We start from the raw sequence: 22,966 nt of genomic DNA, 5'->3' as shown, positions 1-22,966 counted from the left end.
GGCCACTGCTTTTTATTTTTCATGACTGTCTAGACATGCTGAGGGGTGTGTCTGTGTAAAGGCAGTTTTGATATGGCTTGCTCAACGTTGCCCGTCAGTTAGCTTGTTTGCGCGGTGCTCAGCTCTGTGCAAATGGGGTACGCTGGTTTAAGCCTCATTTGGCTATTGGCACGCATATTACGCTCAGCTCAGTTAGGGGCACACAGATTTAGTGTGTTAGACCACTGCTCAGCTACGGGCACTCATTTTGCACCAGTTAAACCACTGCTCATCTACGGGCACATGCACTCACTCTGTTAAACTGTAGCTCAGCTATGAGCACATCTGGCATTTTTTATTCTTTTGTTACCTCACATGTCTTCAATATAAATGGGCTATTTCATTACATTTTACATAAATTGTGGTTTTATGTGTACATATTTGTTGGGGACTTGTTTCCTGCTTATTTTGAAAAAAAAAAAATTGGTGTTGTGGGGGCTCGAACCATGACTGCCTGCTCTTCAGCCAACATATCTACCGCTATGCTATTGCTTCCTGGCTTATTTTGCATATTTAGTTCTTATATGCTTTCCCACTGACTGCTAACTGTAGCTGCGCTACGGGCACACCCGCGCAAATGAGCGCACTCATGGTTAAACATTTTTACAATTTAAAAAAAATTATAAAACATGTTTATTTATATGTTTTCTGTTCATAGTCTGTGGGGGCATGTGTTGTGTTCTGTTTATTCACATTTCCGTGGACTCTGTCGTGGGTGTTTACTTTGGGTATGTTTCCTCTTCTTGGGGCGTGTCCGCTTACAGGGCTCGGCCTACGGACACACCCCCTACTGTCTTACACGGACCGTGTTGGCCTTAAGTGTGATTCAGCATGCTCTCATTAATATGCAGAGCATGCTGACATCACTCCGTTTAACTGCAGCCTCCGTGTATGAGTTATAACTCTTACACAGAGGCTTCGTGAATCCTGCCCATAGTCTTTATCTGGTGCTAACATAAAGTGAGCAGAAGTTGTATGTCAGTCTTGGTGATTCTACATGTTTCTGCATTAAAAGAAATACTGCAGTCAGCATCCCTATATTTTTATATACCAATGTTACTTCTAGTAAATTTTATTTTCTATAATTTCAATGTGAATGTTTAACTAACAAAATGTACATCTCAACCATTTAGTGCAAGAACATTTGGACAAAGACAAAAAAATATGGGGGTGGCAAAAGGCCAAATAATAGGGACAATTTTTAAATATTGCTTGTATAAACTTAGCATGTTGACTGAACAGGTTTTGCATTAGCATGCATTTTCTAAATAGTACAAAGTCAAAAACTCAAATATCTGTCATTATTTAGTGGCATCAGTCCACAATGATTTGTCAAATTTTATAAGGAAGAGACAAAACATTATGAGGCAAAAATCTGGACAGTTGAGAGGTTAATCTTGTGCTGACAGCTTACCAACTGTACCAAGTGGGGTTATTTGCCATTAAGTTGCTGTTTCCTGCAGATTAAAAAAAAAAAACAAAAAAAAAAAACATTTTCTGGTATTGCAACATGCTTTAGCTAATATAGTGTATACCATTTTGGAAGGCTGTCATTGTCAGTACTCTATAAATTTATGGTTTTAAATGTAAATGTTTCTATTACTTGAATTTCATGCTGCTGATTTACTAGTAGGTCACCAGACCAGGTGAGGTCTGTTATATATTTCTTGCTTAGCATGGATGAAGTTCAAAAGTATCATGTTTCTATTTGGATTATTTTGGCTGAGAAATGAAAAGTCCCATCTAAAAAACATTTTCATCTGTTCTTCAACCTGAGTCTCTCCCATGGTTATGAACCCGAGGAATGATGAATGCAAGTTATGGTGCCCTCTATTGACCCAGAGAATTAAAGGACTTTTAGTGTCACTAGTATTTTTCCAAGGCTATGGAGCATATTATAGCTGAAATAATAAACAGTGATATAGGGAACCTTTTATCTATTGAGACACACCAGTTCAGCTTTGTAAAAGGCAGGTCAGGCCTATTCAACCTTGGTGAGATATTTGTAAGGGTTACTAAAGCCATGGATAATAGGCATGCAATCTACGCTGTTCATCTGGACATTGGCATGGTCATTGACCCTATCCCCATGTTGGGATTATTGACAAACTCTATCAGCTTGTAAGGTAGGGAGAGGGGGTATTTCTGTATACTAAAAAAAATGCTACCAGTGGTGACCCACAGTGCTTTGTCCTGGGTCCCCTCCTGATTAGTATATATTACTGTGACATACAATCCAGTGTCGAGGGACTATGGATAACTATGTTTGCTGATCATTGAAACCTGGGGTTTGTTATCAAATCCCATTTTAATACTTAAATTCTCCAGTAAGGGCTGGACCATGTAAAGGCTTGGTATATTAATCATGGATTTACCCTCAGCATCAAGATATGTGGCATTGTTTCCATTTGTGCATTTAGCCTCACTACTGCTTGCCAAATAGATAACATTCCACTTAAATTTGTCATCAGAGACAAACGTGTCACAGTTGGCAAGGGATTCAAAAAACAAAAAAAAAACAAAAAAAAAAAACAGAATTTATAAAAATCATGAGTGTTAGTCCTATGGCGCATAACAAACCTATACTGAAAGGATTGAGAAAAATTTGCACTACTCTACTAAGAAAGGGAAAAACACATGAGCTTAAGTTATCCATGCTACAAGCAATAGGTATGACCATAGGCAGATTGTTTGTACCATTTTCTGCATTGACATCGTTGCATGTCAAGCTAGGAATGAAACTGAGAGTAGTGCATAATCAAGAAATCCAAAAATACTGTGAAAGATGGCTTGCCCTAACCCATTCCTCCCCATCTGTAAAAGTGGCTGCAGCCAGCAAAATGAAGAACGAAAGGGTCAGGTAAATGAGATTGAGTCTTAATGATTTCAGGGCTGGGCAAATAATTAATGAATCACATAATTATCTAAGGACTATAATGCTTTGAAATTTAACACAAAGTTAGCACCATGCGCCCTCCTCATAAACAAACTATACAAGGGCATTGGAACTGTACATGGTTAACATCAAGTAAAGCAATTCATAAGAACAAGAGAGTGTGCATCACTTGTATATAAAAACAAAATGTTTTTTAAAACAGCATGTGACTAAGTCATTCATTACAGTAGCCTGAATCATCGTGATTCAGGTAGTATGAAAAATGCATACAATAACCTACATGCAAGTACAGAGACACAGAAATAGAGGCAATATCTGCAGACATCACTGCATATGAGATATAAATTATGGCTAACTTGAAATTTATTATGGTGCATATAATAGTAGCAAATGCGCCACAGGTAGGAAAATGACCCCAATGGCCAATAGCATGACATAGCTGTACCAGAATGTGCTTACAACCATGGATGCTGCACACACTGATCTCAAAAGAAATGGGGTATTGGAAAATGTCCATATGAATATCCATACATTGGATGAACTAGGCTGTGTGTGTCTGGCAATGTAGCTTACAGGTGGCAAGAGGTATGCAGCACATTTGCTAATTGCATCCTGCAGTTGTTTCTTAACTCCATGCTGGCAAATGTATACAATTTCATAATAATCTCAAACTAACATGAAAGAAATAACCTCTGTTATGTGAGGCTTCCACTGTGTGTTCTACTTACCAGACATCCACAGTGCAGTGAAAGGCACATAGGTAAACATTTGCAAACCAGCTACATTTGATATACATGTTTACATCAATACACATGCATGTTACTCAATTAACTTCCAGATGGTATGCAAACACAGATGCCGCACCATGGCTGAGTCTACCTGCATTCTAGGAGGCAATCATGATGTCACTGTTAAACATTCAATGTCATATACCATGCTTTGGAGTTGGGGAAATGCCCAGTGGTTACCTGTTATGTGATGCCATATACATGGAGCTTTGGCTGCTGACACGTGTATGTTCCATCAAATTCCATTCCAGCAAGACTATAACCTTGCCCAGTACCATGGACTGACTTTTAGTGAATGCATTGTTGATCAAATGAAGATGCATTTCTGCTTTCCAGGCAACTCTGCTGGCATACTTCAGTGCTTAAAGGAAAATGTCTGCCATATATTTTTGACTTCCTGCATATTACATAATACAGCACTGTGTAATATGGACATCACCTGAATATGACAGTGAAGATGAAATTAAAGATGAGTAGTTACCACCAGCTTCCTCACAATAGGGCATACAATGACTAAGGTGAGCCTAGCAGATATGAGATGGACTGGTCACCAGATAAAAGTAATTGGACTAATTTGAAATAAAAGGAATATGCATTAGATTCCATAGTATAGCAGTGTCATAATATAGTTATCCTATGTAGTAATCTATGTGATGCAGTTGTACTGATACAACTTGCAAACGGTGCAATGGTTGACAAGGGATCTAAGTTAGTTTCAGCATTTACCAAGTTATAGGCATCATTCATATTCTTCAACAGAAATATTAGGTACACAGGAGCCAGAACCTCAAGTCTTCTGTATGATATAGCAATTTAGGGCTCCTTTTGTTTCAGCCAGCACTGGGTGTGGATGGTCATGCCATTTCTGCCCATTCCTGACCCCAATGACAATGAGGCATGTACACCCACTGTACATGCCTAGTATATGCACCCGTCACTGATCAACTGACTGAGGCACATGCATGACAACACATTCTGCCAGCTGGAGTGAGGGTGTACACTCAAAAGTTTTGTCAACCTCTGGATGAGAAGAAAAGATAACACAGTGTAAGATGATGTCAGCAGCGGTACAGCAGATGCATGGGGTGATAGTGCCAGGGTTTGTATTATTGGGCTGTGAAGAAGAGACTACTGTATCCAGACGGAACTGGACATCAGCTGCAACAGAGCTTACAGTAACTGACATGAGTGATGCATCTCATGGCACAGCCTGCTGAAACCCTTGGCAGAGTGCATTAGCTATTGGGGGGTGGGAGACATTGAGCCAAATAGTTACCTGTGCCACCTGTCAGATAACAAATGTGCTGCATAGGCCACTGTAAGGAGCACTCCATGACATTCAGTCTAGAGACACAGTAGACTGGGTTGACAGGTTGGGCCATAGTACCTCAATGTGATATTCAATGGATGCTGAAGATGAATCATCCCAAACCCCAACCCTACTGTGCCCTATGTGGATGAGACTGTTGTGGGGGTACCATAACAGATATGTTCCTTGGACACCATACTGGTCAAGACTTTACCCATATGAGTGCTATCACCATCAAATACCGATGTTTCATGGCAGTGCAGTTCAGACTGATCAGGTCAGGAGAATGATTCTGACCTAACTGTGCTGGATCCCTACAGATGGGTTTCCATGTGTGAGCTGTCATTCCCTGCATAGGGCCTGCTGACCTTTTTCCATATGTTAATAAGCCATGATATCCATAGCATCACCAGATGCAGGTATGATAGTAGTTTGTATGACAGAGGAGGATAAAACCATTGGGCTTGCACAACTGTATCATCATCAGTATCTGTTGGTGGCTGGAGATACTGCAGCAGCAATACTCATTATCTGGGCCTGCACATCATGGGTGCTGCTAACCACACCTGAATTTCTGTTTATATGTGTATGTGACAGATTTTCCCTTTATCCAGTCCCTCATCACTAAATACACTGTGATACCAGAAACATGCATACCTGCCATTGCAACATTAGCACACCACTGGTGCTTGTTCACCAGTAGTTAATAATAATTGGTGTCCACCATGTCTAAAACAATTCAGTACTTTAGGGCTGTGAGAGTTCAGTATGACAGTTTCATAAGCTGGCAGTGTAGGACTATTCAAGAAGTGGTTTGCTAATTTGTTTTATATGTTTTTTTTTTCTAAGAATAAAATGCTGTGTTTACCATAGCTATTGTGTGTGCATACAGACATCTCTTTGGGTTTAGTGCTATGCTATTTATCTTCCATTGATAGTGTCCAGACATACCAGAAGTCCAGTCTTTCACAAATATCAAATGTAATGCTGCTGCTACATTTCCATCATATTAAAGTGGAAAGTGAAAAAGTGTTAGAAAAGGATTTTACTCTACAGGCATAACAACTGTCATAGCAAAGAATAACAAGACTGTTTAGGAAATGTTTCACTAAATCTAAATGCAAGCCTTAAAAAATAATTAATAATAAGCACAACAAGCTTTCCTTAAAACTGTATTGTTGGAAAGAAACAATATGATTAAAAAAAATCACTGAGGGCAATCAGACCAGATATCTTGAAAACCCCCAAAGATTTATACTTTGCATTATATCTCTGAAGATTTAATACTTAGTCACTATTCCACATCAAACTAGCACCCTCCACAGGTTTTGATAATCAGATCACTTGGTTACTACAAGCAAAGTAAGTTAATGTACCCTATTTCATATCCGTTTTTTTTATTTTACCTATTTCTTAACCAGGCAAGCCCACTTTACAAATTATTCTTTTTCAGGGGTGAACCAAGAGCACTGCCTAATTAAGTGACTTGTTTAGAATCTCACAAGCAAACAGAGATGGAAAGAATCAAACCCAGTACTGGCCCATAGAAAGCATCTCATTAACAGCTTTAACTGTTAGTCCTTTGTGTTTACTGCCAGACATTAAAATGCCAGTTAATAAATATGTGAGTAAATCTGACTTTGTCTTTCAACATGCAAGCAAATATTTATGAAAACATTGAATACGTCTATCTTACTATGACTTTTAATAGTTCATTTCTTTCTAGGAAATGAATACAGTTTTACTTCTTTATGTTAAAAGGGATTAGTGTTTCCTAAAGCGATAGCATATGTCTGTTCTTGTGAAAAGAATGTAATTGAAGACGGTAACTAAAAGATGGTCATATAATGGAAGATTAGGAGTATAATAACAGTATAAATGAACTAATTTATTTTCTGGAGTTATCAATAAACTTTTATTAAGACTCCATTAGAATGAATGGAAATCATCTGCATAAAATGTAAGCTATTATGGGTTTATGCATACAAATTTTGTATGTACATATACATATTTATATGAGGAAACTTTAAGCTACTGTACAATGTCCAGGGACTGCTGGGCTATAGGGAGTACCTGAGCAACTTTCAGCTCTTGCACTTGAAATAATGCCATAATACATGGAGTACACTGATTGCAGTCTGAAATCAAGGCACAGATAACCATGTTATAGCAAGGGATGTTATGTGATCCTATCTCGCCTACATTCTGTACTGATGGGTTCGGAGCCGATCCCTCGGCTCCAACTCGGCACGCTTATGCTATAGAGCGAGGCCTCTTATTGGCTGAGCTATCTTTATCCCAGGATGCACCACCACTAATCCCCCAGATCTCGTTTGCCGCTAACAAGCTTAGACGTGGTCTCAACATTGGCTGGGCTAAGTACTATTTATTAGGCTTTTTCCTGTCACAAATTTCCTTATTTTGAACCCAAAAGCTGTTTTAACAGCTATTGTTGTTATATTGGTGTGATTGGTGAATTTTTGTTGGTAAATTCGTGATTTTTTTAGTCAGGGAAGGTTTCCCGTTTTAGTTAGAGGGGCCTTCCCCTGTTACTTTGCTGTTTGTGTATCTTCTTGGGTCAAGTACCCATTTAAGTTAGAGGGTCTTGACTCTCTTTGTCTCGTTTTTTTGTCTACTAACTGTTTAGTCTTAAAAATATATATATATATATATATATCGTGAATATATTTGTTAAACTGTATATTTGTTAAAACTTGTTGTGTTTAACTAAGTCTAGTGTTTTTTCAATTAGACAGTTATGTCTAAAGAACACAAACCCTCTGGGTTTAAGAAATGCACGAGGTGTGGGTTTAAAATGTCCATAACGGACGACCACTCCTCATGCGTCTATTGCTTAGGTGCTAAACACCTACAAGAGTCGTGTAGTGTGTGCCACGCGTTTTCTTCTAGAGTCCTCCAGGAGAGGAAAAACAAATTAATCCTCAAGGGATTAATCAAGCCTTCCTTCAAGGAGGCTTTATCTTCCTCTCCGTCTCCTTCAAAAAAGAAGAAAGCGTCGGCTCCGACCAGTCAGTCGGAACCGACCGCTAAAAAAGCTAAGCAGACTTCTCCATCGGCTCCACGGACTTCGGAGCCGAGGTCGGAATGGTCTGCCTCGATGCCTCCAGCCTCGACCCCTCTGGTTTCGGAGCTGAGGTCTGGGGCATCGAGAGGCAGGTCACCCTCATCGGCTCCACTGATACTGGAGCCGATAAGGGTTACCGGCTCAGACTCTTCCCCCTCGGAGCCGAAGTCCCTATCGGCACCGAGGGAAATTTCCTTGAAACCTTCTTCGGAGCTGATAGTTGTTGAGTCCTTTCGGAGCCGGTCCCCGAGCCCTTCGGAGCTGATGGAGAAATCGGTTCGGGCCCGATCGGTATCCTCTAGATCATCCAAGATGTCTGATTCGGACATCGACAGGGTGCTCCTTCGACTCTTCCAGTCTCCAAAAGATGGTTTCGGCTCCAGCCCATTTGGCTTCGGAGCCGATGGTCCACTCCCCTACTGTGGTTCCTCCTCCAACAGCTTCGGCACCGTTGGAGCCGGTGCTGGTGGAACCTGTGGAGGTGTTAGGGTCGGGCCCGACCCTTGCTCCAACTCCGGCTCTTGGGTCGGAGTTCAGTACACGGACTTCTTCCTTCGGCCCTGGGGGGGAGGCTTCGGGATTGATGCTTTCAGTCCCGAGTCTCCCTCTTGGTGCATCGGCGGCGGGAGTGCCGTCCACTGTTGTGGCCACGGAGGTGGGACCCTCCCAGGATTCTGGTGGTCCCGCCTTCAGGGCTATGAGTAGTGCTTTAGCCAAATCTTCCTTGGCTACCTCCACGGTTTCCCCAGCTCCTTCCCTACATTTGGAGACTGGGTCGTTGGCAGTCCCCCTGTCCTTAGACAGCGGAGGCCCTGGGCCTCAGGTTACCCCCGCTGGGGTTTCCCCCCCTCCTGGAGGTCCTTCTGAAGCCTCTTCGGAAGAACCTCCCAGGAAGAGATCGTACAAGAGGAAGCACGTTGACTCCCCAGATGAGTCTCTGACATCCGACACCGATCTCGATGATGCAGAGGGGTCCCCCAAGTCTTCCTCGGATGATGTCTCCTTTGCAGACATCCTGGAAGCCCTAAAACAATGAGGCGGCTGGCAGTCCAAACCTCCCTCTGCTGATGAGTCGGTGTTCCTGAAGGCCTTCGGGGCTCAGCCCTCCGCCTCCTGGGTGTCTCCGCCCTTCGACGAGCTCTTGGATTTGATCTGTCAAAGGGCGTGGGAACACCCAGACTCTGTGGAACCGGTGCCCTCTCGTCCGAAAAAATTTCTCTCGGCACCCCCTGATAGAGAGTTCCTTACAAAAGTTGTGGCTGTAGATGCTTTGGTGGTGGCATCTGCTACCCAGCAAGATGTAGCAGAGGCTTCTACGTCTGTCCATCCTCCTAATAAGGAGTCTAGGAGCATGGATCGGTACGGAAAGTGCACCCTCAGTTCAGCGGCCTTTACACTGAGGTCCTTGAACTACCTTACGCACTTCACCAGGTTTCAGAGGGATCTGATTAAGGAGCTATCTGATACCCTCTTGGGTAACCTGCCTGAGGAGCTGGCCCAGACGGTTGGCTCTCAGCTGGCTACAATGTCGTCCATTTCGAACTCGTCCATGAGGCTCATTTCTTATGCGGCCGAAGGGGCGAGCAGAGCGGCGGGTACAGGCATTGCTCTACGGAGACAAGCCTGGCTCCATCTGTGTCACTTCACGGAGGCCTTTAAGTCTTCATTTGCCGACGCCCCCTTTGATGGGTCCTCCCTGTTTGGACCCAAGGTAAAGGACACACTAACCTGCTGTGAACAGGAGGGTAAGACTCTGACTGCCATAGGGGCACGATTTTCCACTCCCTTTTGGCCTTATCCCAAGGCTAAAAGAGGAGGGAAAATGTGGTTCCATAGATCTCAGAAGCCTTACCCCTCTCAGCAGGAGGATTCCCCTTCCAGAGGCAGAGGAGGGGGAAATTCTTCCGGAAGATGCCGTCCCAGAGGTGGCAGAGGCCCTCGCAACACTGGAGACCACGAGTCCTTTCGTGGCTCTTCAGCCTTTCATAGTCCCTGAGGGATTGCCCGGCTGTGCTGCTCTGGAGCCAGTCGGGAGTCGTTTCTCGAAGCACCTAAAGGCCTGGGAAGGTATCACTCAGGACCGATGGGTGCTTCGGATTATCGCCGGAGGTTACTCCATCCCATTCTCTCACCCCCCCCAGTCCAAAAAAATCCCGGACCCGCCACCCAGTCAACGGGATACCGCAGCCTCAGAAGTTTCAAAGCTGCTGCAAAAAGGAGTCATCCAACCAGTCCCCGCAGACCAGATCGGATTAGGGACTTACTCAAGATTCTTTTTGGTGCCAAAAAAGACCGGGGACTTAAGGCCCATTTTGGACCTCAGCATCCTAAACCATTCAGTCAGAAAGTCCAAGTTCCAAATGGTCACCCTACAAACCATTCTCCCATTGCTGGAGAAAGGTGTTTGGATGTGCTCCATAGATCTCAAGGACGCTTATTATCATATCATGGTACATCGAGCGTCCAGGAGACATCTGCGCTTCAGCCTAGGAGGCAGGCATTTTCAGTTCCGTGCGCTGCCCTTTGGTCTCACCACAGCCCCCAGGGTGTTCACCAAGTGTTTGGCAGTCGTGACTGCTCACCTGAGAAGTCTAGGATTCCAGGTGTTTCCATATCTAGACGACTGGCTCCTAACTGCCACCTCCAAGCATCTACTTCTGCGGAGCCTACAAGCCACTATATCACTGGGCAATTCCCTTGGAATCACCTTCAATTGGCCAAAGTCTGTGTTGCTGCCATCTCAATGAATAAGATTCATTGGGGTAGAGATAGACTCAAACCAAATGCGGGTCTACCTACCTACAGACAGAATACAAACCATACAAGCTCAAGTTCGAGCCTTACTTCCAAGATCCAAAGCCCCAGCCAGAATGGTCCTGCAGCTATTGGGATCCATGTCCACCACGGTTCTTCTAGTCCCCTTGGCAAGGTTGCACATGAGGATTCTCCAGTGGCTCCTCTCAGCTCAGTGGTCCTTTCAGGAACTCCCCCTCAACCACCTTGTATGGATCACGGAATCTTGAAGACGGGACCTTCGCTGGTGGCTAGTGCCCTCCAACTTGAATCAGGGACGACCCTTTGTTCTACCTCCTCCGGCGGCCACTTTGACCACGGATGCCTCCCAGACGGGGTGGGGGGGCATTCCCTGGGCAGATCAGTCCAAGGCAAATGGCATCCGGAAGAGATTTTGCTTCATATCAACATCTTGGAAATGAGGGCAGTACTTCTGTCCCTTCAAGCCCTTCACGATTATCTCCCTCAAGGCTTGATTGCCATTCACTCAGACAACATGTCAGTTGTTTGGTACCTGAACAAACAGGGAGGGACCAGATCCTATCCTCTTTGCAGAGAAGCCATGAGGGTTTGGGAATGGGCAGTCTCCACCAAACGCTTCCTAGTGGCTACTCACATACCGGGCAAGTCCAATGTGATAGCCGACAGATTGAGCAGGACCATCCTCTCTCCTCACGAATGGTCTCTGAATTTGACAGTTGCAAGTCAGATTTTCAGAGAATGGGGAGTTCCATGTTGCGACCTCTTCGCGACTCCTCTGAATGCGAAGTGCGAAGAATTCTTCTCCCTAACCCCGGCTCCGGGGAAGAGCCCCATGGACGCATTAGTACATCCTTGGCCCACCAGCTTGCTTTATGCCTTCCCTCCAGTTCCTCTCCTTCCCAGAGTGATTCAAAAGGCATCTCTCTTGGGGAGCAAAATGATCTTAATTGCTCCTTACTGGCCTCGTCAAGTGTGGTTCCCCTATCTTCGGAAACATGCCCTGCAAGGTCCATGGTTTCTGGACCAGATACCAGACCTACTGGTTCATCAGTCGGGACTATTCCACCAGTCCCTACACACCTTAAAATTGACGACTTGGCTCCTCCTCTTCCGACGATAGTCAGGAGTCATACATTGGATCCAGACGTTGTACACATATTATCTTCGGCCCATAAGTCTGCTACAAAGAAACTGTATTCTAGCAAATGGAAAAGATTTGCTATTTGGGATCAACTCCGGGGCCTGGACCCCATTTCTATTCCCGTGGCAGAAGTACTAAAATTTCTGACTTCTCTTTTTAATCAAGGCTCTTCAGTTTCTACCATCAAGGTACAATTGGCAGCAATTTCTAATTTTCACGAATCCATAGACCCACCTTTAATGAGCAACAGATTGTGCAAGACCTTCTTAAAAGGTGCTGCTCTATTGAGACCCCCGATTTCTCATCCTGCACCTCCATGGGATCTTGATATAGTGTTACGTGCCTTGACTTCTTTTCCCTTTGAACCAGCAGCTACATGTGATTTAAAGTTTCTGTCATGGAAGACAGCTTTTCTGGTGGCGATTACTTCTGCCAGAAGAGTTTCAGAGCTTCAAGCTTTGTCAGTAAAACCCCCATACTTGGTTTTTCACAAGGACAGAGTATCCCTCAGACCAAATCCTTCCTTTGTCCCTAAGGTTTGTTCTACTTTTTGCTTACAACAATCATTAGAGCTTCCAGTTTTTTTCCCAAAATACTCTAACAAGGCGGAGTTCATATTCCACACACTAGATGTACACAGACAGTTGCGTTTTTATCTAGACAGGACCAAACAAACAAGGAAAACAGATCAGTTGTTTGTATCCTTTGCAGATAACAAATTGGGCAAAGCTGTCACAAAGGTCACTATTGCCAAATGGATCAGGGACTGTATTTCTCAAGCTTATTTTTATTCTAACAAAGAGCTTTCCACCTCTGTCAAGGCTCATTCTACAAGGGCTATGGCTACTTCGATAGCATTTCATTCTAAGCTTGCTATTAGTGACATTTGTGCTGCGGCTACATGGTCTTCCCGCACACCTTCATTTCCCACTACAAATTAGATGTGGCATCTAGAGGACGAGCTTCATTTGGTTCCACAGTGCTCAGGAGGGTTTTCCAATGAGCCACCCGGGATTTAGGTGCTAGGGACGCTGTCCCATCAGTACAGAATGTAGGCGAGATAGGATCACATAACATCTTTTAGTTATGTACTCACCATAACTTCAGATGTTTGGGATCCATCTCGCCTACATTCCTAATAACCCACCCTCCTTCCCCCTTCCTTGGAGATCAGAGGATATCAGAAGGTCCGAATCCTGTTGTTTCATCTTGAAACATCTAACAATGTTATATAATCAAGTTGTGCATGTGTGCATGTATGCGGACAAACAAGATCTGGGGGATTAGTGGTGGTGCATCCTGGGATAAAGATAGCTCAGCCAATAAGAGGCCTCGCTCTATAGCATAAGCGTGCCGAGTCGGAGCCGAGGGATCGGCTCCGAACCCATCAGTACAGAATGTAGGTGAGATGGATCCCAAACATCTGAAGTTATGGTGAGTACATAACTAAAAGTTTCATACATTGGAACCTAGAAAAAAAAGGTTTCTTAGAGGCTGATCTTACTTTTGTCATAAATAAACAAAGCTCACACTCACAGTTACCACAAAACTGCAAGGGAAATCAAGTAACAGTTTTAAAAGCTGCAGTGCATCTCTCCCTGGTACACAAGTGGCTGCCAGCAGTAAAGTGCATCTCATAAAATCAACAGCTTTAAATGTAGTATAAACTAGATATCTCAACAAGGTTTCCCTTAAAATTTTTTGTCCTACTTAGAAAGTTTAATTTTATAACAAAATTCAATCTCAGTAAACACTGCAATATAACACATTCTTTTTTTCTATTTTATATTTTTTATTAATAAACATCTCCTTAAATAAACATTGTAATTGGATACCCATCTCTGGAGTACAGAATGTAGCCTTGACTGTGACCCAGATGAACATTCACTACTGGCTAAGGCCAGGAGAAGCCATGTGAGGAGGATGGTCTTCTGGCTTGTGTCATCTTGCTCATCCTGCAGCAGGGTGCATCCATGCTCAGCATACCCCCATAGTAAACCCATGATAAAGATTGGAGAAATACATGTATACAAAGGGGGTGACGGTGTTGGGTGAGTTATGCTCAGAGGCATGGGTGCTCTGTCACAAACACCCACTGCATGCCGACATCCTGGACTTTACTTCTGTGTGCAGGAGGAGGACTTAAGCTTTAAGAGGAAATCACTCTCTTGGTAACTGACTGACACTGCTTCAGAATGCCTCGATCTCATCAGGTCAGAATGGAGTTAGGGGAGGACAAGTGGTTTCAGTAGAAATGGTGGACAAAAGAGAATTACTGGGGACAACTGATGTTCAGCTGTAGGGGAGCCAAAATAAGCAAAAAAAAATCATTCTAAGTGATTAGTGTCAAAATTTAAGAAGTGCCCCCAATTTTGAAATTCTATCTGTCTTACTATTCCAGATATAAGAGGTGTCTAGCTATACATTTAGTGCTGCTTCACTTTCATTTTTATAAAACTAGTGATACAACAGAGCTGTTATAACTTCCAAAGAGTTATATCAAATTATAAGATCTCTGATCATAACCATTTGTTAATGCCTCAAAACAGAGTAAAAATTAATTGCTTGAGATTTGCTTTCAGTATGAACTTCTTGAATTAATTTCCTGAGCATATAACACATTTGGTTATAGTTAGACACACTGTCACAATTACTGGAGTAACAACTTGTTTCATCTTTCACATCAGCTGACTGTTCTTGCCCTGTTCAGCCTGTTCTGGAAGAAAAATAACTTTTGCAAAAATATAAATGCTACATTCTTTACTGTTTTCCTTAGACAATGTGATATGTAACAGTGGGATACCGTACATAAGCAACATGACCCTCTTCAATTGAAAATCATTGTAATGTGGTTGGAAACATCTTTAGGTGAAACAGTTATTGTGATATGTGACTAAACAACTTCCAATTGAAGAATAAAAGGAGATCACTCATAATGTACTTCCTAATTATATATTTCATTTTTATTACCCAGAAATATATAATTGCAAATGGTGCACAACATACATCATTTGGAGCACTGGTTTTAAACATTCCTCTAAGAACTTCATTGTTTTCCAAGGAGTGTGTCTGAGTGCAGTAGTGGGGAGTCTTTAGGTTCTGCACTATGTGCGCATGACTTCATATTATTAATACTGAAAATAGGAATGCCATAATTATTTACATTTCTCCAAAGTACTTTATTCAATAAGCAGTACTTTACTCAATTAAATTACTATTTTCCTGCTGTTTTCCCATGTTTTCTTTATTTTCTAACTAATTTGATCATTTACTCTATTCATTACTTGTTTCCATCACTCCATATCACTATTTTTACAATTCTTTTGCTACCAGTGAATGGAATAAACTTCACAAAAACTGTAACGGCCTTCATCTTTTACAACTAAATCATAAACTGTCTGCAATTTATTTTGTAACCTCTTATGGTCAACCAAGATAAACTGCACTGACACCTACACATACGTTATACACTTCCATATTACTTAACAATTGTTGGGTCAAATTACAGCTATAGAAGACAATGTAGTTAAGATCACTTTAGCTTAGAACTGTAGAGTTATTAAATTCTTTCTTCTGCTAGCATCTATTTGTATGTCCTTCACTGAAAAGGCATTGACACTGAATAAGAGCTTAGTAATTCATGCTGTTTTAAGGCTATAGTTATAGGCAAACAGAAAGCATTAGTAGAATCCCAAGTGAAACACAAGCACTAAGAGAGCTTTTAGTAAAATCTAGAACAAAAGCTGCTGTTAAAAAAAAGGGATAATTAGTATGGCATTTAAAACATTGCATGATAACTATGGGAATCAACCAGAGGAAGTAAGAAAGGATTAGGAAGAGAGAATGAGAGACTGGATAAGCAATTAACAGAAACAATGGGAAGATATATGTATGGCTACCAAATATGCAACAAACTCAGGAGGGTTCATGATTTTTCCTTGGAAGTGTTTGCATGGGTAATTTTATGGTTTGAGCAAACTCCAAACAATTTTTCCTCAAGTTGATTACAAATGTTGGCAATTTTGGGGAGTGTAATGAATTGGCAGACATTAAAATTTCCATATGGACTACTCTATCAGAAATACTGGCTGAACAAGATGTAACTAAGGAAATGATTTATCTGAGTTGTGATACAGAATCTGAACTTTCTAAACATAAGGCCTTGATAAGTTTCATTCTGGTGGCTACCAAAAAGCAGTAGAAAATAGAAATCGACGTCTAAATTAATATTAGAAGAAGTGAATATAGTAACAAAGATAAAAGAACTGTAAGTGGGATCTTTAGAAAAAAAAGTAGGTGAAAATTACATAGAAAAATTTGGAAATGTGGGAACAGTGCATGCAGAATAAGGTTTTAGGGGAGGAAAATGTTTAAGGGGAAAGTAGGAATTGACTGAGTAATGTGATGTTTGATTGACAATCCCCAGAATTCAGCAAGCTCTGCACAGTGTGCAGGAATAGTGCAAGAGCTGCTGCAGGCAATATGCCTAACGTGCGATCCAGGAATGAGCTCCCGGGATGTGCTTGAGCGGTCCTGCACTATTCCTGCATGGACACAGCACCTGTATGCTAATTACCTCATTTGCTGGTGAAAACCATACAAATTATTTGAATTAGCGATCCAGGAAGCAGGCAGGCATCCATGCAGGAATAGTGTAGACTGCAGAAATGTATTCAGCTAGTAGCTGATCAGCTACTAGCTGAATACATTTCTGCAAATTAAAAAATGGAGGCATGACAGCTCATAAAAAGTCATTTATTATAAGGGTTAGGCATGCCAATGGCCAAATGTATGGCCATAGGCATGAAAAATAGTTTCAGAAATGATAGAAAATAACTTTTTTTGGCCAATTTTGGCTGTTTAAGCATAGACAGTGGTGTGCAAATGGGATCGGGCCAAAAATAAGAAAAACATCTGGAAATAAGCTTTTAAACCAAAATCATCATTTTGCCATATGGCCACGGTGGTGCAGTGGTTAGTGTTGCCACATCACAGCAAGAGGTTCTCTGGTTCGATCCTCGGCTGGGGTGCCTTCTGTGTGGAGTCTGCATGCCCTCCCTGTGGTTGTGTGGGCTTTCTCCAGGTGCTCCGGTTTCCTCCCACATCCTAAAGATATGCTGTAGGTGGATTGGACACTCTAAATTGGCTCTATGTGTGTGTGTGTGTGTGTGTGTGTGTGTGTGTGTGTGTGTGTGTGTGTGTGTGTGTGTGTGTGTGTGTGCGCCTTCTGTGGAAGGTTGGGTGCTGGGCTGGCAACTCGACACCATAAAAAACTCCACGGCCAATCATGAGTGGACAGGTGCTCTGCTGTGGCGACCCCTAACCAGGAAAAAGCTGAAAGAAGAAGAAGTCAATGACATGCATAACACAACAAGACCATGGAATAGTGGTTGTTTAGGGGGAAGGCTAAGTGTCAGTTTTGTAACCATGCATTAGCAGTCGGCTCTATGCTAATGAGGGGAATGATACTGAATCACAGATTTTCCCTAAGTGCTAGCTTGCACCCAACCATGTAGGTGCAATAACACCATGATCTAAGGCTAAGAACCGGATGACCTCATGAGGGGGAGTGTCATGATTGCTATAAGCTTATCGGAGCACAGTGGCCTGTGTTTGCCCTTTGCTAAGCACAACTAAGGAAGGGGTTGTGTCTGAAACTGCCTGCCAGTATATATATATTGCCTAAAAAGGTGTGCGATTTGTGCACCAGGTTTAAAACAAAAAATAAAAATAAAAAAACAGGAAATTCTATCTCTGTTCACATCTGAGCACTGGGTTTGTGCAGCATGCAATGAGGTTAAATGGGAATCAATGAGAAGAGAAAACAGCAGTAGGAAGGTAATCAAGGAGAACTAGCATAGCTGCTAGGTGAACTGTATCAGAATCAGCCAATTACACAGGCAGCAGCTCAGCCCAGCACACTACTATAAACTATGCAAACACCTTTCACTCTGGTCTTTTCCCATAAACTCTACACCACCAGAGTGCACAAACGGGGAAATTTGACCTAACAAAACCAACAAAATGATAGGGGCTGCCATCACTCTCATAAATCAATATGTGGAAGAGGCTGAGGGTGGTGAGGATGAAAATGCCAATGACCAACCCATGGTGAGGTAAAGGAAAAGAGTGTACAGACCCAGGGTAACCTTCCAGGTGCTACATGAGCTGGAGATAGTGGAGCATTACAGGGTGGTTAGGGACCTCCTACAGCAAATTGCTGAGCTGTGCTGGCCATGCCTCAATAACAGAACCAACAGAGGGGAACTCATCCCAGTGGATACCAAGGTATGCGTAGGCTTAAGAATACTAGCCACTGGTACCTTACAAAGGCCAACTGGAGATATCATGGGGATCTCACAGGCATCAGCATCCAGGGGACTCCACCATTTCCTGGATGTCATGTCAGCACATGTCAGTGAGCACATATACTTCCACAACACCTATGAGGCATTGACCAGCAAAATGCGTTTCTTCCACCAAATAGCAGAATACCCTGAGGTAGTGGGTGCTATAGACTGCATGCACATAAACATCAAAGCACCACCCAGTGAGTGGGGTAGAGCCTACATAAACCCCATGGGCTTCCCCTCCATCAACTGGCAGATTGTGTGTGATGCCCAGGGCCCAGGTTACGCAGTGGAGCCATGGCTGATGACACCCATTAAAAATGCACACACATACCTGAGCAAGAACTCCATAATGAGGCACACGCACAAACCAGAATCATAATAGACCATGTGTTTGGGATGCTCAAGTCATGGTTCCGGTGCCTGGACATATCCAGTGGAGCCTTGCAGTACTCCCCAGCTACAAGTACCTACATTTTCATTGTATGTGAATGCTACACAATATGATCCTGCGGAAACAGCTGCAGCAGAAACACCATGGGGCAGAGCCACAGAGCCCCCCCCCACCATTGCCAAGGCCAGCACAGGCACAGACTGACTTGGAGGAGAACAACCTAAGCCTGCCCCTATAGGCAGAAGGAGATGTGCCCAGTATGCCCAGGCTTTGGCAAAGAGGCAATGCATAGCACATACACTGACATGATAGGAACCCAGGACATGACACCGTTCTCTGACTCGCACATACAGTAAAAGCAATGCCAAACATGACACTCCTATGCTTTACCATGTATAGGGAGCGTACTATGTGCATCTGACATAGTCAGCCCTCCAGCACCATCCTTAATACTGGCACAGCCGCAAGGTAAGTCACTCTCCCTATCAATTGCTGAATGGAGTAGTATGCTCTGCTACTTGTATCTATGGTACGGATATGAGCATGCAAGGGATTCCGGTAGCTGAATGGGATGGCAGCAGATAGCAGACACCTATATGGGCAGCATGAAATCCATAACAAATACTGGTGTCAACATAGTAGGCTGTACTAGACAATGTGACAAATCCCACTGGAGGACAGGAGGAGGGCCAAATATGTGTCCATAGGACACACACATGCATGTCAGTGAGGCTCACATACCCAACAACAGTATTAGCCAGCAGGACAGGTCTAGGTGACCACAAAGAAAGGCTGTGCTAAGGCCTCCATTTGATGGCAATGGAGAACAGCCCCTTCCAGACCTACACAGACAGACTACAACAGATCAGAGAGTTGGATGTTAGTTCTGAAGGGTAAGAAGTCTGAAACTGAAATGTAGGTCAATAAAATATAAGAGCTGTACTCCACCGATATGCCTCCAGTCTGCATGATAGGTCAGAATACAATATGAAATGGAAGCCAACAGAGTACCTGAAATACCAGTACAGTCATAGCAAATATTTACAGTTGTCAGGTGTGCGCCCCCACAATCCCATGTAGAAATGTAATATTATGCACGTGTGGGTTTAATAACAGTGGAGCACAGATTACCTGAGCTGGCTGAATTAGCAGGATAGATTGTTGCACCTGTACAATATGCAGGGCTCTGTGTGTTAGGTTGTTGTGTGTTGTATATTGAGTGAAAATGGTCAGCATGTAGGCATGGAGGATTGTGTCCTGGTGGCCTATGGCCAGTACTGTTGATGACAGGGCCATGTTCTGACAACTGCAGTGCCAAACACAATGAATCCCAGCAAGATCCAATCCAGCAGTAATCCATATTCATTGTTCTGATGTAATATGTCACCATCTGAAAAATGGACATGCCATGAATGTGGGCCCAGATATACACACAGTACACAGGTGGAAGTACTCTAGACAGAGTATATAAAATGTAACTGTCAAATGCACACACCTTTGGAATTATACATACAGGTTAACAGCACATTAGTTGTCTGTGTAGTGTGGAATACTGATGTAGTCTGTCCAATCACTGGCAGACCACAAAAGGCACAGTTGTGAAGTACTGACAAACTGCTGATGTCCCTGCACAAGCCAGCATAAAGGGAACATCCCACATATATCTGCAAGTCAGCTGCGAGAAGCTTCCATAGCACACATGCACTCAACTCACCCCACCGTCAGCCACAGGTTCATTACAGGTCATATCCCTGCTGTTGGGAATGAGTACAGTATGACCCCCCCCCACTTCTGTATGGGAATATCCGCAGAATGCAGCATGTTGAAGAGGTGTCCCATGCAGGTGTATCCCTAGCTATAAGCAGCACCCTGCCAGCATCCATACCAATGGATTAATAAGGACAGGAAATATTGCCATTAACACCTTGCACATCTACCCTGTCACCCCAGGGGAATCCAGTGACTTGCATCCTGGGACTGTAGGTGTGACAGAATGCACTGGCCTGCTACAGATGGTCTGCATCACTAACAAATGCCCTACAGTCCTCTTTCAAATGTCTGTGCCTCACCTATACTGCCAATGTATGTTATCTCATGGAGTCCCAAATAAAAATATAACACAGTCCACAGAACACAAATGCAAGGCCATGTCAAAAAATCCCAGTAGCATACCCACCATGTCCAACTCCAAGAACTGTGGACCAACCCCTAAATACTACTGGGATGAAGGGATAACTATAGGGATATTTATCAGATATCGCTCTCATAATGTTAAGAAGAGGATAGAATAACAGATGGGGATGTAGAAGCATGGACGCCATGGAGTGTGTGAAGTCTGAAACTTTGATGTGTGCCCATTCTATCCCTGCCTGCAAACCCAGTAATAGGTGGCTACAAACCTGCTCATAAACCACAATGTGAACGAGAACTGACCAGAGAGCCCTGCCTCTGGATAACCTGTGTGAATCTGTACAGCTGAGAGGTATGGCCACAGCAAGATATGGCCATTCTGTCACGTCGATGGATGTACAAGCAGGGGATCTTCAGCCACCACAGTACCAAAGTGCTGGACCATTTACACAGACCCATCAGCAAGTGTCTGCACTCCCCATCCAGAATGGCATGAGTGTGCAGAATATGTAGGCTGCAGGCCACAATACTAGACACAGCTTAATTCTTCTTGTATTCCCCAGGAAATTACTGTGAGCAAATAAGTATATCTGTCAGTAGATGATGACATACTACATCACAGTCTAAAATAGTACATATGTTTGAATATCTCTGCTAACACCAAAACCATGTAGCACAAGCAGCACAGACACAATTAGTTACAGTATCCCACTATCCTTTGTCCTTTGTGACTCCATATTGTCAACCTATCTACAGATATCCTGCAAATACAGGTTGCTAGCTGTAGGTGTAGAACACAAATGCCTGGAGTACAACTTACCTGTAATGGATTCACACATTCAATACAGAAGGTCATACTGGACATGCTCCAACACTTAACAGAAATGATGCCCATGTCTGACAACAACAGTGGACTATACATATCTGTCAGTCACAGATTTCTGTGCAAACACACCACATTGCACAACATTCATGCTTTGTACACACATTGGATAGGAATACACACATATATCCAAGGACAACACATTATAATAGGTCAAACATACACAAACAGAGATGTGGGGAAGAGAGAGACAGACAGTGACAAAGAGCTTCCCATCATGAGGCCTGTCTAACCCACCACACCTCCAATTGGCCAATATCACATTATGTGCTGATGTCTATCAATGTAGACATTTGCTTCTGGTAGCCCTCAGCACTATAGTGTCTGTGGTGCTTGTGATAACTGTGTAACATGACTGTACAAGTCATTATTCATCTAGCAGTCGTATACCCAGTCCTGTTAAATGTAAAGTTGAGTGTAACTGAGTGTTGTGTGTGTGTTTCCAGAGGAATGGTTTATGGCCCATTCACACACACTGCACTCCCTATTGCCCTAGTTTAGCTAGCCTGCTGATGTCAGTCACCTTGAAATACCCTTTGGATCAGGATCATCAGTATAAGCTCTGTGGTGTGGGCAATAAATGTGTAATGCTATAGTGTGACATACTAATTAGGTAGGAGTTCTAACCCCAGACATGGCAACTGTGAAACTCTGAGTGTGTTTGTGTGTGTAGGGATCAATAATTTTAAGGCCATTCACAGTCACTACACTTCCCATTGCCCTGCTTTAGCAAACCCACTGATGTCATTCACCTTGAAATACACCTTTAGATAAGGGACAGCCCTGTAAGCTCTGTAGCATGTGTGATACTTGCATAATGCTATAGTGTAACCTACTAGTTAGGTAAGAGTTCTAATCCCACATATGACAACTGTGTGGGTGGAGATTAATGATTTTGAAGCCATTCCCTTTGGCCATATGTCAGCTTGATAATCTCTGTGGTGTGTATGATAGCTGTGTAATACTGTAGTGTAGCAAGCTAGTTAGATAATAGTTCTAATTCTGACCCTGCCAACTGTGATAATGTGTGTGATTCCCTGAAAGTGTGTGTGTGTGTGTGTGTGTGTGTGTGTGTGTGTGTGTGTGTGTGTGTGTGTGTGTGTGTGTGTGTGTGTGTGTGTGTGTTCCGTGACACCTGCTTTTGTGGACAGTCACATGTACTAGACTTCCATTATG

The sequence above is a fragment of the Protopterus annectens genome, chromosome 7.part0 (assembly GCF_019279795.1).
Source record: "Protopterus annectens isolate FY-2018-M chromosome 7.part0, PAN1.0, whole genome shotgun sequence".
NCBI classification, from domain to species: Eukaryota; Metazoa; Chordata; order Ceratodontiformes; family Protopteridae; genus Protopterus; species Protopterus annectens.
Note: the sequence above shows the minus strand (reverse complement) of the source record.